This window comes from Garra rufa, chromosome 19 (genome assembly GCF_049309525.1).
Source record: "Garra rufa chromosome 19, GarRuf1.0, whole genome shotgun sequence".
Classification (NCBI taxonomy): domain Eukaryota; kingdom Metazoa; phylum Chordata; class Actinopteri; order Cypriniformes; family Cyprinidae; genus Garra; species Garra rufa.
In genome coordinates, this window is record NC_133379.1 from 18624667 (window position 1) to 18640655 (window position 15989).

Sequence of the window (15989 nt, forward strand, 5' to 3'; positions counted from 1 at the left end):
AACCATAAATGTCTGTACAATTTTTTTATTATTATTCTTGACACACAGTCATAATTTCCTGTCTTATGTTTTTTTTTTTTTTCCTGCATGCTGGTCACACCACATGACTTTTTAATTTGGCAAATAAAATTCTATATTACACTGTAATTTTTCACTTTCACAGGTAAATACCGCAATTTCATTAACTGGTATAATGGTAATGTACCAACCTATAGAAGTACTGAAATCTGTTTTATACCTTTGTAATACACTGATGACCACCAAAAGCAGGTGGTGATGAGAAAGTCACAAGATGAACCAAAACCAATCACAAGCAACTTTTAAATATTAACATATATAGAAGGTGCACAGTGTCATTCAACACTGAACACCATCAAAGTAACACACATGAAATAATGCCATAAACATTCATTTAACAACATTAGATGTAACATACAACCCTAATGTACAAAACAGATAAGAAAATACTAAGAAGAAATAGTTATTTCAACAACAACAACAAAAAAACCCCCATCAAATTTAAAAACCGTAACAGAGAATTCTGGGAACATTAATTTATGGTTGTTCACTGTAAATTTTATGTTCTTTTTCCACTTCTGAAAACAGTATACTACTGTAAAATTACATGCAATGTCCAATACAGTTTTTCACCATATATAGAAGGGGAACTTACCGTTAACCAATTAACAGGTTTTTACAGTAGCATTTTTACATTTTTTACTGTTAAATTCATACACTGTAAAAAATTTGCTGTAGTTCTGCAGCTGGTTTCCAGTAACTTACTGTAGATTTTTAATTTATGTTATTTACTGGCAACAGTTTGTTCAAAGTTAATTGAACATTAAACATTAACAAGTCTTTATCTTTACAGAATAAAACTAAAATAACAGTCTCATGCAAAGCATTCTGGGAACCAGAAACCTTCATCAACCTTTTTCTGTTTTTTCCTTCAGATTTTGGTTCCCAGAATGCTTTGCATGAGACTGTTATTTTAGTTTTATTCTGTAAAGATAAAGACTTGTTAATGTTTAATGTTCAATTAACTTTGAACAAACTGTTGCCAGTAAATAGCATAAATTTAAATTTACAGTAAGTTACTGGCAACCAGCTGCCAGTAATACTGTAATTTCTACAGATTTTGTTTACAGTGTAGTGTTTTTTATGGGGTATAAATTCAAGTATTTAAAATAACTTATTACAACCTGAACTCACCTTGCTTTGCCATAAAAAGGTCAAATTTTCTCATATTTTAAGAGATTTATTGACCTTGACACACAGTCCTTTCTATGTTTCTGTTTTCTGTTTTTTTTTCTTCTGCATGTTGGTCACACCACATGACTGTAATTCAGCAGACAACATTTAAAATAAAAAAAAAAGAAGCAGTGAAGCGGTTTTGTTAAAATCTCGGCTGAACAGGCAACTGAGGTCCGGGCTTTGTGCTTAAGGTTATTAGCTGAGGGTAATACATGGGGGAATTACCACAGATACCATTAATCATACTAGCTGTTGTTTGAGTATTTGGCTCATTACACAAAGCTTGCAAATGTAAAGTCATCTGTTAAACATTAATGCATTTTAAGATGATACACATCTAATATTCTATGACTTGAGTTCGAAATAACAGCAAAAAAGAAAACACTAGAAATGTTTAACTTATAAAACAGCCTGCAGCATTAGCTAATGTATAATCAAGTGCATGAATCCATACGCGTTGGCGTTTAAAAAAATTCTGAAGCAAAGATCGTTACACATTTTATCTCTTTGTAATTAAATTGCGGTAAAATGATATGGTAAACAATCTGTGCTCAATGTCTCAATTGACCCCCAGAACACTTATTTTCCCTACTGACATACTCATACTTACAATGTTTAATGACAACAGAAATTAACAGCAGTTTTCAGTTAAACACTGCTAACGTCAATCAGTTACTTACAGTTGTGTTTTGGTTTGGTTGAAATTTACCTTAACTCATGTGATCTTCTACACTGTAGGATGCCTGAATATGTGGTACACAATAAATAGTATTCGAACAAAACCCAGATGACCTACTGTATCTGCTGAGATACTGAAGTGTATAAACAATGGACATTTTGCTGTCCCATGAGGCCATGAGAGCCGAGGAGCTGAAAGATTTGAAACCAGGTGGCTTATTTCAAGAGTAAGTGCTATATAGCAAGAATGATGTTCCTGGTTACATTTTTAAACACACACACACACACACACACACATAAAAAACCCACCAGAGTACATTTGCGGTTGCTGTTAGTACGGCATTAAAGGTCTAGGTCAAAAAACATGCGGGTCATAGAACAATGCCAAAAGGCAGATGTATGTCTAGAAGTGTATTTATACTACACACCTGCATGCCTAAGGAAAGTACTTCATCAGCTGTCAAAAAGGAAGTCCTTTACTGATTTCAGTACACATTTTATGAAAGTGCAGAAATATGTGACCCTGCACCACAAAACCAATCATAAGGGTCAATTTTTTGAAATTCGAGATTGATACAAGATCTGAAAACATCAAATAAATAAGCTTTCCATTGATGCATGGTTTGTTAGCATAGGACACAATTTGGCTGAGATACAACTATTTTAAAATCTGTAATCTGAGGGTGCAAAAATCAAAATATTGAGAAAATCGCTTTTAAAGTTGTCCAAATTAAGTTCTTAGCAATGCATATTACTAAACAAAAATTAAGTTTCGATATATATTTATGGTATGACTTTCACAAAGTACCTTCATGAATCATGATCTATATTTAATATCCTAATGAATTTTGGCATAAAAGAAAAAATCGATCATTGTGTTGTGACGCATACAATGTAATTTCGGCTATTTCTACAAATATATCCCTGCTACTTAAGGCTGGTTTTGTGGTCCAGGGTCACATATGTAAACCTATATTTGCTGACCAGCATGTCTCCACCGTTTTTTTTGTTTTTTTTGCCCATTCATCTTTAGCGATTAGCTCCAACTCTTTCAGTTTGGAGGGTCTCCTTGCCATCACCCTGATTTTTAGCGCTCCCTCCACAGATTCTCAATTGGATTTAAGTTAGGACTCTGGCTGGGCCACTGCAAAACGTTAATGTTTTTGTCTGCTAACCATTTCTTCACCACTTTTGCTGTGTGTTTTGGGTCATTGTCGTGCTGAAATGTCCACTGGTGCCCAAGGCCAAGTTTCTCTGCAGACTGCCTGATGTTGTTGTTAAGAATTTTGATGTATTGCTCCTTTTTCATGGTGGCGTTTACTGTGATTAGTTGTCATTATCCCTGGTCCACTGGCTAACGATGGAATGAAACAAGTGACTTCTTTATGAGCGAGTCCTTGAATAATTTGTTCTTAATTTTTAACTTAATTTTTTTTAAGAATTCATTGAATATTGAATATATTTTAAAATTGTTATTCTCCATTTATCAAGAATCGTGCAGCCCTAGTTGGTCATTTATCCACATGTAATGTAAAAAAAAAAAAATTTTAGATAAAACATCAAAGATCTGGTCAGTGAGGTTCAGCATACAGAACATATACATTTATTTTGTGCAAAGTATTCTACAAATAGTATCTAAAATGTGCTAAAACTAATTTTGTAGTAAACTGAATTGAATTAAAATTGAATGGAAATGTGTGGAAGTAGTGCTAAAGTCCAAATAAAGATATAGCTACTGTATATTTGATTGTGTTAAAGTCAAACTATCACAAGTATACTTCAGGTACACTTTAAATATCTTGCATTTAAAGACACAAAATGTATTATACAGAGATCATACAGTCTTTATTAATAGTGCTATTAAAACACATATAAGAAATGTGCATCGTGTAAAACAAAAATTATAATTTTATATTAGCAAGTGATACGTCAATAAATATGTTAATGGATTTGAATTTTACTTGGTATGAAATGAATGTATTTTAAATCAAATATGGCAGAGAAATCTGGAATCTGAGGGTGCAAAAAATCTAAATATTGAGAAAATCGCCTTTAAAGTTGTCTAAATGAAGTTCTTAGCAATGCGTATTACTAATCAAAAATTAAGTTTTGATATATTTATGGTATGACTTTTACAAAAGATCTTAATGGAACATGATCCTTTTTTTTTAAATATGATTTTTGGCATAAAAGAAAGATTGATCATTTTGACCCTTACAATGCATTTTTGTCTTACCCCTGCTATACTCGTTTTGTGGTCCAGGGTCACATATTGATAATTTCTTATCTTAGTTGTAAAGAAGAGACAAAATAGATGACAGCTACAATACAATACAACAGTTATTATTGATAAATTTGACTGTTAAAATCCGCGACAAATAATCAAATCAATTATTCAACAGAGTCGAGTAATAAGAAGAAAGTACAGAAATCTGTAAAGCTAAAAATAATAATAATAATAAAAAAAATCTATTGCCATGGACAACAGTAATTTTTTAAATATTTGATTTAAAAACGGAGATTGACCAATCAGAATCAAGTATTCCAGCTGTGTAATAAAACTGTTTAAATGCAATGTAACATTAAACTAAACATAAATAGCAAATAGATAATGATCAAACTGCTTTCATTTTATTATTCATAATATTTACCGAGCGGTAAGAACTGTTATTTAAATTACAAAGAGTGTTTAATGTAAATATTTTAGTTTCGGCAGACAGTAAAGGTTGGGATTGGGAACCTCTGGTCTAAACGGATTAAGGGACAGTAGGGGGACAGATGAGACGCAGTTACTTACTGGACATAGTCGGTGGTCCAGATTTTGATAAAGTAAGTCACATTGAGACAGCGGTGCCGCAGTCATCGTGTCGTCGGTGAGGCTGGAAGGCGAAGTGCTCGCGCGGGATGATTGGTGAGGTGTTCCACTGACCGCGCCCTCATTTCGCGCCCATAACCGCCACCGGGAGAACGCGCATAGAGCGGCAGAGCTGCTGTGGCGTTTCATGCAGGTGGAGCAGCTTGACGCGCTCATACAGCCGTCGTCTGTACGGAAGTGAAAGGGGAGGGCAAACGCCGCATTTCGCGTCTCTGGACTATACAAAAGACAAACGGAGAATTTCCAGTGAGAAGTGAGGATAAAGCGCGCTCACTTTCAGCCACAAACACAGGTAGGAGCACTTCTGTGTCTCTGCAGATGCCTTTGTCATCACAATATGTGTTTTCAGAAATGCAGGTGATGCGCGGGGCTGGGGAAGTAAGCGTATGGTGTTGACTCATAAGCGAAGATGTTGTTGTCTGTTCTGTGTTATTGTTGAGCCCTCGGAAGTGTGTGGCTTTTTATATATTGCTCATTGGTGATGGGTTTGAACACCTGCGTGCCAGCGTAGCGTTACTAACGGGCGCTGTGTGTATTGATTTGCCCTCATTCGAGTCATGCCATGTGCGGCTCTCAGATGCACGATACAGAGAGAGAGAGGGAGAGAAATGGAAAAGCCGTGGGAATAAAACAGCCATTTGTTTGGGTAAGCGGCTGTTTTATTCTTCGAATGCCGATGTTGACAAAATGTTTGTTTTCGTGGAACGAATTTTCAAAGGGTATGTCCATCTGACCCTTGGAACAAGTTCACAAAGGACGGGCTACATGTTAACATATGGTGTGAATAAATTGTTTGGATGACTTGGAATTGACAGCCGAGGCCTGTGAGAGTGTTATAGAGACACATCGAATATTTTGAGAAGGTTCAGGCTCTTTTATGCATCGTCATTTACGAGTTCTGGGAGTCCAGTTCATCACATAATAATTTTATGTTGAAAGTCACATTAAAATTGTTCCCAGGCAACTCAACTATGATGTCATTACGTACTCTCATGTTGATACAAACCCAAATGATTTTCTTTTCTTTCGTGGAAGGCATATTTAAGGATCTCCTGGTATCTTTTCTCCAAATAATGACAGTGAATCATGACTGAAGATATTGAGCGGAATGGCTTGAAATTACCAAAAAAAGTATCATGAAAGCTCTAAGAATCATGCAGTTATTCTGCAATCATAAAATAGCACTTCCCTGATGAACAGACTGAAATTTCAGCTATTTTTCAGTGATAATCTTCCCTAGCACTGAGTTGAACTTGAGTAACAGATCAGTCTTTTTTGTGTAGTTATGTGAATTGGATCAACTGATTAATCAAGTACAGTAACTAATTGTAAAAATAAGGTTCCATTAAATAACATTACGTAATGCGTTAACTAGCAATTAGCAATATATTTGACTCTTTTTTTTTTTTTTTTTATTCTTCATTAATATTAGTTAATATGTATCCACAGACCACAAAACCAGTCATGAGGGTCCGATACATCATCTGAAAGCTGAATAAACAAGCTTTACATTGATGTATGATTTGTTCAGACAATATTTGGTCAAGATACAACAATTTGAAAATCTGGAATTTGAGGGTGCAAAAAAAAAAAAACCTTTAAAGATGTCCAAATGAAGTTCTTATCAATGCATATTAACAATCAAAAATGAATTTTGATTAGAGTAGGAATTTTGCAAAATGATTTTTGGCATAAAAGAAAAATTGATCATTTTACAATGTATTTTTGGCTAGAGCTACAAATATCCCTGTGCTACTTAAGACTGGTTTTGTAGTCCAGGTCACATAAATACAACTGTTCAGTGTTAGTTCTTGTTAGACCAGGTTCATTAAACAATATTAACAGATGCAACTTTTGACTCTAAATATTACTACACTTTAAAACTAACATCACAACCTAAGACTAATAAATGCTTTGCAAGTGTTTTTCGTTGTTAGTTCCTTTACAAATCGTATTGTAAAATGTTGCCCTTGATACTTCTGTTGTGATTTACTTACTTATTTTTATTCTTTTATGTATCCTTTTTGTCATTTTGTGTTACACTGGAAGAAATCCAAATAGGTTTTGAACATGAGGGTGAATAAATGATAATCAAATTAACATTTCTTGCCTGCACTCTTAAAAATAAAAGCTCCAAAGGGGTGTTTTTGCAGTGATGCCATGGAAGAAACATTTTTTTCAGTAATCAGTTCTTAAAAGAACCATTTAAAAATCTAAAAACCCTTTTTCAACTATAAAGAATCTTTTCAGCATTTGAAAGGTTTAATGGATGAAACCATCTAACCATCGATTCCCAATAAAGAACCTTTATTTTTAAGAGTGTGGGCTAATTTTATAAGGTCTTCTACTGTACGCTGGTCAGTTTTAACGGACATCAGCACATCTAAAGAACGAAGCCTCTAAAACACCACGTTTTAATCCTTTTTTTGTATCGCCCTCTTGAACATCTGTTGTCTTTTTCTGCTGTTGCCATGTTGCAACCCTCTATTAGCTCTATCACCAACTGTTCCATGGCAGGGCAGCCAGGGCTGAAGAACTGAGGATAACTCGATTGCGAGCTGGTGTCAGATAAATCTTTCTGGGCTCCGGTGTGTGAAAATCCAGTAGCACCGGCTGTGGACGACAATACATCATGAATGTAATTAAATTCACAGTTTAATGTTAGTATATGATTAACGCCACTAATTGCATACGAGTCCCTTGCGTAGTAACTGCTTATGTGAATCAGTCAAATTGAGTCTTGATAAATGTAGGCCGTATTCGGACTTACGTTTCTAAAGTTTACAACCGAGACACGCTCTAGACAAACTCCGGTTGATCAAATCGACAGGACTGCTGTTATTGAAAGGCTTGAGCGATCAATATCACATAATAGTTGCTGTCTGTCAGCGTAATAGGTTAGTCCGACAGTTATATGCAGCCATTTATGAGGCAATAAAAATGTGGACACAAAGATGCAGATGGTTTTGCTCTGTGCATGAAGACCATTAAATGATTCCTAGCCATGGGGATATGGGTCAGTAATGGAAAAAACACTGCTTTGAACATGTTAGCCGCTCTGTGCCGATTCCAGCTTTGTACCTATAAACCATGAAAGTTTCATGAGCGTTTTTAAAACCGTGCTATAATAATGAGAAAAAATCAAATGCCTTCTGTTTTCAAGCACCATCGATTATTCATTCGGCTATGCAGCAGCAAGGATGTCAAAACAACATCACAGCCCATCACCGGTAGATTGACCTAGCTTTCCTTCCAGGTAGCAATGAGAAAAAGAGGGGATTTTACTAAGGGGATACCCACTGCCAGGCTGCACATCTGGGTTTTGCATGGCTCATCGTATTCACCCATAGCTGGAACATGGTATGTCACCCAGTTACACTGATTCGAAATCAGTTTTGCAGTTGCTGTCATGGTTTCGGTGTGGATTTGGCCAGGCGAGGCAGGTCCCACTTCAGGAAAATGAGAGGAGAGCAGAAGGGGGGACCAGCATTATCAATGGCCTCCCATGAGTGTTAGGCCTGGAACTAAATCTCATCTCACCAGCTGATAAGGAGTATCGCTGGCCGTCATTGGACTCAGAGATACCGAGAAAGGAGGGGGAGGATGGAAAGCTGGTGGCTTTCCTGATGGACAGGTGGTCTTCCTTTCTTTCTTTTTTTTTCCTCTCCCCTGTCTGTACACACGAAGGTTGACTGGGTGGTTTGTGAGCGTGCTGTTTTTTCATTCTTCGTCCTTCTGTGCTGTCCTTTGGCATTTGTGTATGAGGAACCAATTTGAAGGAAATGCCACATTTAGCCACGTTAGGATTGAATTTTGCCCGATGCAGCTTGCACAGTGACCCAGTGTTGGGTAACTGACAAGTTGTCAGATTATTTGCGCGCTGCTTAATTAATTACTTTTTAAAGCATTTTGCAATTAGCATGATGATGGTTCATCATAACATTGCCTCATGATGTCTTCCATTGTTATGCTCATGCTGGGTGTGAATTAGGCTTACTAGCTGCATGATGATCTATACTTTTATTTAATTATTAATGCGAGATGAGCACATAACAAAAGGAAAAGATGCAGTATGATACATTAGGACTGCATAATTTTTAATTGAGTTTGCTATTAGGGCTGTCAATTATAGCATTCTATTTAAGTCTACGCTTGTGCATCAATGTATTAATAAATAAATATATTTATTTTGCATTGTAGCCAATCACAAATTGGTCTACGTATTTAAAACCAATTTGTATTAACATATATTAAATAGTTTGAGAATTTCTATATTTATATTTGCATATTTATTTATATAATATTTATTTTAATTTATCGGTATTGGCTATAATAGTGGATAGTCTTGATAAATTAAATTACATTAAAAAAAGTAGTAACATGCAAATTAAATTGTGAATGCACTTATCCCCTATTTTTACATTGATAGTATTTTTAAAGACAGTTAATCAAAGAAATTAAAAAGTTAAATCAATTTAATAACACTGTATTTAGCTAACAATTTTGATAAAATGTAATATTTTCTTAAAATTCATGTCTATTTTAATACATATAATGTTATCATGCCTAAATTCACTTTTTTCCTATTTAAGTGTTTTATTTATTTATTAAAGAGAACCCCAGGTATTCAGACATGTGTGACCCTGGACGACAAAACCAGTCATAATGGACAATTTTTATACATATATAAATAAGATTTTCATTTATGTATGGGTTGTTAGGATATGACAATATTTGGCTGAGATATTGAAATGACTATTTGAAAATCTGTAATCTGAGGGTGCAAAAAATCTAAATATTGAGTAAATCGCCTTTAAAGTTGTTCAAATTAAGTTCTTAGCAATGCATATTACATTAAAAATGAAGTTTTGATATATTTAAGGTAGGAAATTTACTAAATATCTTCATGGAACATGATCTTTACTTAATATCCTAGAAAAAAAATCTATAAATTTGACCCCTACAATGTATTGTTGGCTATTGCTATAAATATACCGGTGCTACTCACGACTGTTTTTGTGGTCCAGTGTCACATATATGGCTTAATATAACGTAAATTATATTAAGCCAATCTTAATATAAAATCTATAAAATCTTAATATAAAATCTTGCTGAAATATATAGTAGAAAATCTATGAAAGACTTCTGTTATTAAATAATCCACATAGTTTAATATACATTTTACACAATGAGGGTGCCATTATTATTCGATGATGTAAAATGGCATCACTTCATGAGAAACTGCCACTACCTGTTGCTATTTTTATTGCAAAACAACTTGGAATATAAAATACTGATACAATACCTCATTGTGCGGCTTTCGGTTGTAATTTTTAGTTGAAGGGCAACAAGAGAAGCGCTGTCAGTCTTCAACGCTTTTCCTAGTGATAAGAAGAGGAGAAAAGAATGAGAAGATGCCTGTGGACAAATAAAACTTTCTCAAGTCTTTATTCTCTCCACTTTAGCCCTGATGCCTTTGAGGCTTTTAGTGGACCACAGCTACTGAAAGAGCTTACAAACAAGAAATGCAAGAAACACTAAAGGAGTTTCTCAGCGTGGATTTCACTCGATATCCAGAGGCATTTAGACTCCTTGTGGGGAAAATCAATGGTATGGCATTTGGTTTAAGCATATGCTTATATCCATCACCACCTGTAAGCTCTTTTAGTAGCTGTGGTCATCGTATCACTATTTTATTTAACCGAGTGCAACCATTTTGCATCACAATGGTGGCCAAATAGTCCCAAAATATGTAAAACGATGTGGATTTTTAAAAAAAAATAACACATGGCTTAATACGTAGTAGAAAACCCATGAAAGATATAAGTCGGGGTTGCTATGCCATTTTAATAACATCCGTTTATTGGTCATCTCTTATAAGGTTAAACTCAATATCATCTAGAGTATCATTCAGAATGTTAACCTCGACAGCTCCTTTTTTTACGCAATTGTACAGCTGTATGACACCTCATTAGCATATTGGCTACATCGAAAGTCTTTCTTTTAATCTTTCTAATAATGCTGCAGGCTATCATTACTTCCTGATAGCATGTGACACAGATCCATCCCATCGCAGTCACAGGAACACATACTAAAACGAGCTCCAGAAAGAATCAGGCTTTGTCTCCGTTTGCTTTCTGACTCACTCGCCAGACTCCTGCTATTTGGCTGTCTCGCTTTTCAGCACTTCTTGCATGGACAGATCCTTGATGTGCAATACATGTACAGTCTCCCTTTCAGTGCGGACGGCCGTCTATTGATGCTGTGGAGGGTGAAGGAATGATCCACCCTAAGGGAGGCCAGACATCCACAACTTCAGAGTGTTTCACTGATGTCTGGGAAGAAGGCTGCATGCCTAGCGCTCCGGAGGAGCTGCCCCTCTGTCTGGTAGAACTCACTTATTTGTCCTGTATTCTGCAGTGTTGATGATGAAGGAATGGCGTCAAGGAAAGGCCCTTGTGCTGAGCTGAGTCACATGACTGTGTCTGTGTGAGCTCATAGCTAATTGCTTGTGTCTCCTAAGTCACTAGGGGGTCTAGAAATCAACCCAGACATAGTGTATGTAGTTATTTTTCAGGCTGAAGCGAATTGGGATACCAAGAAGAGTGCGGAGAATGGGTATAGGTGCCGGAACGGCATGGCAGCCGCTAGACACGCGCACACACACGCACACGGTCACACAGTGTTCACACGTCATGCCCGCTCTATCAAGGTCCAAGGTCACGCATGCACAGTTCGTCCACGCGCACAAACACGCGGTCTCTCTTAAGGCAACACACGGCCTGGAGTACCGGGCAGCTTTTAATCCAGGCTGACGTGTGACTCAGTCCCCATGCCAGCCAAAGCAAGAGAAAAAAAAACACTAGGGATCACTTCTCCGGATGATGATAAGTTGGGAAAAAGGTCACCGCTGAGATCCTCGTGTCTGTTTCCACCTCCAGGGAAGTAATTTTTTTTTATTTGTACCCTCCTTTCCATTTCGCTCATTGGCATCGGATGAACTTTACTTGCTAACCCAAATGAATTGTTAATGGACCTCAGGTCATTGAGAAGCATTCAAACACCGCACACGTTCGCAGTGGTGTGAAACCAGTGATTAAGGCCGCTTAGGCACTTATCATTAGAAGAGGTCCAGGTCAGTCTCGCTAGTTGCCCAGACAGCCTTTGAAGCTGCAGATTACATTGTGTTGCTTGAACCGCAGTACTCCACGACACATACTATAATGCTGTGCTATGGACACGAGTGGCTGTTTTTGGTATGAATCCCTGATTTATTTTGAGGCGGTCCGGGGGGAAAGACTTGGACGCCTTCCAGAGTGATGCAGAAAGCAGATAATTAAAGGAGCCCACTGCTTTTCCTGAATGTTTTGAGAGTAGGTAGAATGGGTAAGCAGCAACAGATAGGGTAGGTAATTACCTGGCATTACAGAGTAGGAGAAGGTGCCAGATGCCAGAGCGAGTAGGAGGAGGGGTGGGCAGATGCGAGCAGAGTAAATGCTTCGCTCTACGTGTGACCTAGCCTTCCTGTTGTCTTATAAACGAAGTGCAAGGTCACGTGACCTGCCCTCCAATTTATTTCCCCCACTCCACCGTAGTCGTGCTCTGTTTACACCGCATTTGCATAGTTGCATAGCAGATGGCTTTAACCGGGTCAGGTTTCCGTAGTTTTCCATAGTTTTGCATATTCTCTGTATTTTTGATGTTAAGGCCTGGTTTGTGCCAGAACGTCCTCCATTATTCCAAAGTCATTGTGTGCTCACAATCAAAGCGTCTGTTGTCTTTGGGGCATCCTGCCATGGCGACTGCAGAAACATCTTGTTTTTAAAAAATATCCCCAGACATCAATGTTTTAAAATGAATACTAATCCTAAAAACAGCATAACTCATTGTACATAGCTTTAAGGCATTTCTAGGGCAAGGAAACGATTAAGTTTATTCATTTTATTGAGCGGTTTATCTAGGTATTTAGTGCAAAACATTTTACCTTTATTTTATTGGAAAGCCTAATACAGACAGAAAAGTGGGGGTTCTCTTGGAAATGTTTGTAGATGCTCAAAAAATTTGCAAGACATGAAACAACAGCCAAAGCTGTCTGTCTGCATGTGTAAGAATGTAGCCACCAGTGTTGGAGGGAGTAAATTTAAAGGATTAGTTCACTTTCAGAACAAAAATTTACACATGATGTACTCAACCTCTCTTTCTTAAGTCGTAAAGAAATTGTTTTTTTTTGCGGAAAACATTTCAGGATTTCTCTCCATTTAATGGATATGTATGGTGCCCCCAAGTTTGAACTTCCAAAATGCAGTTTAAATGCAGCTTCAAAGGGCTCTAAACGATCCCAGCCAAGGAAGAAGGGTCTTACCTAGTGAAACAATCGGTTATTTTCGTAACAAATTGACAATTTATATACTTTTTACCTCAAATGCTCATCTCGTCTCTGCGACGCGCATGCATAGTCTGTGTAATCCGGGTCAATACAGTTAGGGTATGTCTTAAAAATTGTCGCTGCAGAAGTACCGACCCAGTGTTTACAAAGTGAACATACAAAGATGATCAAGCTCCCTCCCTTTACAAAAAAAAGGTAAAACAGCATTGTAGGATGAAGATAAAAACAAGATGGGAGTTTTTCAACATACCCTAACTGTATTGACCCGGATTACACAGACTACAACTGCGCATCGCAGAGATGAGACAAGACACGCATTTGAAGTAAAAAGTATATAAATTGTCAATTTGTTTCGAAAATAAACGATTGTTTTGCTGGATTAGACCCTTCTTCCTCGGCTGGGATTGTTTAGAGCCCTTCAAAGCTGTGTTTAAACTGCATTTTGGAAGTTCAAACTTGGGAGCACCATACATATCCATTATATGGAGAGAAATCCTGAAATGTTTTCCTCAAAAAACAATTTCTTTATGACTGAAGAAAGAAAGACATGAGCATCTTGGAGGACAGACTTTTCTTAATAGGGTCTTGCCATGCAAATTGTGTACCAGCTATGATGCCTGTAAAGGGCATCACTGTGCTCTAATTAAACCACTACTTCTAAATTATAAAATATAATTAAGGTAGGTTTAGGGGATAGAAAATATCATTAGATTACTGTAGTAGTAATAATAATAACTCCTTCATGATAAAAGCATTTGTGTGTGTTTGTCCGCAATTCCATCAGAGCGGAAGTGTTATCCAGTGCGGGCTTGTGCAAGCCTCCGGAGCATGTAACTTTACACTGCGGCATTCACAGCCACTGCTGATCCACCTCCTCATGCCCAGTGACCTCCCAGCAGCGCACAGGGGATGTGGATTACAAAGCAACTGAGAGATGAAGGGAAAAATAGAAAGATTGTAAAAGGGAAGCAGGAATAGGGTCACTAGTTTACTTGGTCGACTAGTTTATGTAGACTTATTATTTTTAGCTGCAGTACTTTTGAAATGGAGTCTTTAAATCCATCCTATTTGGAGCAACTCGCAGATCTTTGGTCATTGTGTCAAGTCTTGTATGGTTTTCAAAGTAAACATTCGGAATTTTTATCTATATAGTTCAATGGAGATCAGCAGTTTCAGTGCAGCTTCAAAATACTCTACATGATCCCAGTTGAGGAATAAGGGTCTTATCTAGTGAAACAATCATTCGTTTTCCAAAAAAAGGCAAATTTATATACTTTTTTTATTTATTTATTTTTTTTTTTTTAATCACATTAGAAAGGTCATGTGTGACGTAGGCAGAAGTACTGACCCAGTTTTCTCAAAGCAAATGCGCAAAGAAAGTCAAACGCCCTTAACAAAAAAGGTGAAACGACGATATTGAAAGATTTTTTGCCCTACCCTACCTTTTTTAACTGGAGTACGCAGATACAGAACTAATTACGCATTATCTTTCCAACGTAATGTGTGAAGACATGGACGCACATTGCAGAGGTAGTGCAGGGTGAGCATTTGTGGTTAAAAAGTATATAAAATGTGCACGACCACACAAGACCAGTGCACGTTCACCAGAAGATCAAATTATGATATTTTGATTAAAAATTGTGAGCTCAAACTGGTAAAAAATTAAACGCATGGATGAATCATTCGCAATAAGATAAGTAACGTGCATTTTAAAAATAGGGCGAATTTCCATTTTCATGCTGACTTTAAGTCTCCAAGCATAAGCATTTTAAGATGTGTCTTGAATTCAAGGATGTGCGTTATGTTAATGCCCCATACAAACTTGTGTCTGGAGAATCCCAAAAAGCCTAATTATACAGGGCTTCCTTAACATCGATTAGTCAACTAGTCATTCAGGCAACCTTCCAACCAGTCAATTTTGAAAATATGTAGCCTTACACATCCCTAGGCAGAAGAGGGGAGAGGAGGGAGGGGAGAGAAGAGAGTGAAAGTGAAAGAGGAGCAGGAGGAGAGCGATAGGGGTTGGCCTGGCCTCGGTTATGGCAGAACAATAGAGGTCAGGTGATTAACAGCCGATTGCTCGAGTGGCTCCTCAGTTCACGCTCCTCTCTGAGAAGCAGCAGACAGGAGATTTACTTCAGGCTGATAGGTGTTGGACTGACGGCTGCTACAGGAGGGCTGTAAATCTTGTGATGTTAAACAGCTGTCTGCCCGCCCATCCGTCATGGCGCAGAGGCGGAGAGGAGCAGCGGCCCGCCGCTGTGCCAGCAATGACTGGCCCATCTCCAGGCCACACTTCGGTATGCCGTCACACGGCTCCCTCGTCCCCATGCCAGTCTGATGTCAGCACTGCAACACACTCATTTGTTCTCATTGCCGCTGTGCTAGCGTGGCCGAGCGCTGGGGGAGAGGATCCGCACACATCCGGAGGTGGTTTCTAGTCGCCTTCTGCCTGGTGTGAGTTGCACCGGGTGGCCTAAGCACACTGCAATCACCTCCACCCCTCCTACTCATTTCTGATAATTTGCAGCCCAATCTAATCAAGTAGCATGGGTCGTTGTATGTCCCGCTCTTCGATAAATGCCACACTGTCAGCGCCAGTCCCGCATCCATCTTGTTGTTGTTAAATCTGATGATGATATATGCAAAATGGCTTCCTTTTGTTAGCGTGATTGCCAGTGATTTGTCAGCATGCATACTTCCAGTCCACAGCCATGTGACTTTCAGTGCTCCAATTAGCAAAAGCCCTGATCGTATTAGTTCTGTGTCCACTGCTGAAATGGCACGATTCATTCA

General features: G+C 37.7%; 1 protein-coding gene across 1 annotated transcript in view; it reads left to right on the forward strand.

Annotated features, from left to right (window-relative positions):
• Positions 1–4838: 4838 nt before the first annotated feature.
• nrxn2a (neurexin 2a) overlaps positions 4839–15989 on the forward strand; it is a 614491-nt gene continuing 603340 nt past the window's right edge. Inside the window, exon 1 of the mRNA XM_073823970.1 lies at positions 4839–5099. The gene's annotated coding sequence lies outside the window, so the exon portion shown is untranslated. The remainder of the gene's footprint in view (positions 5100–15989) is intronic.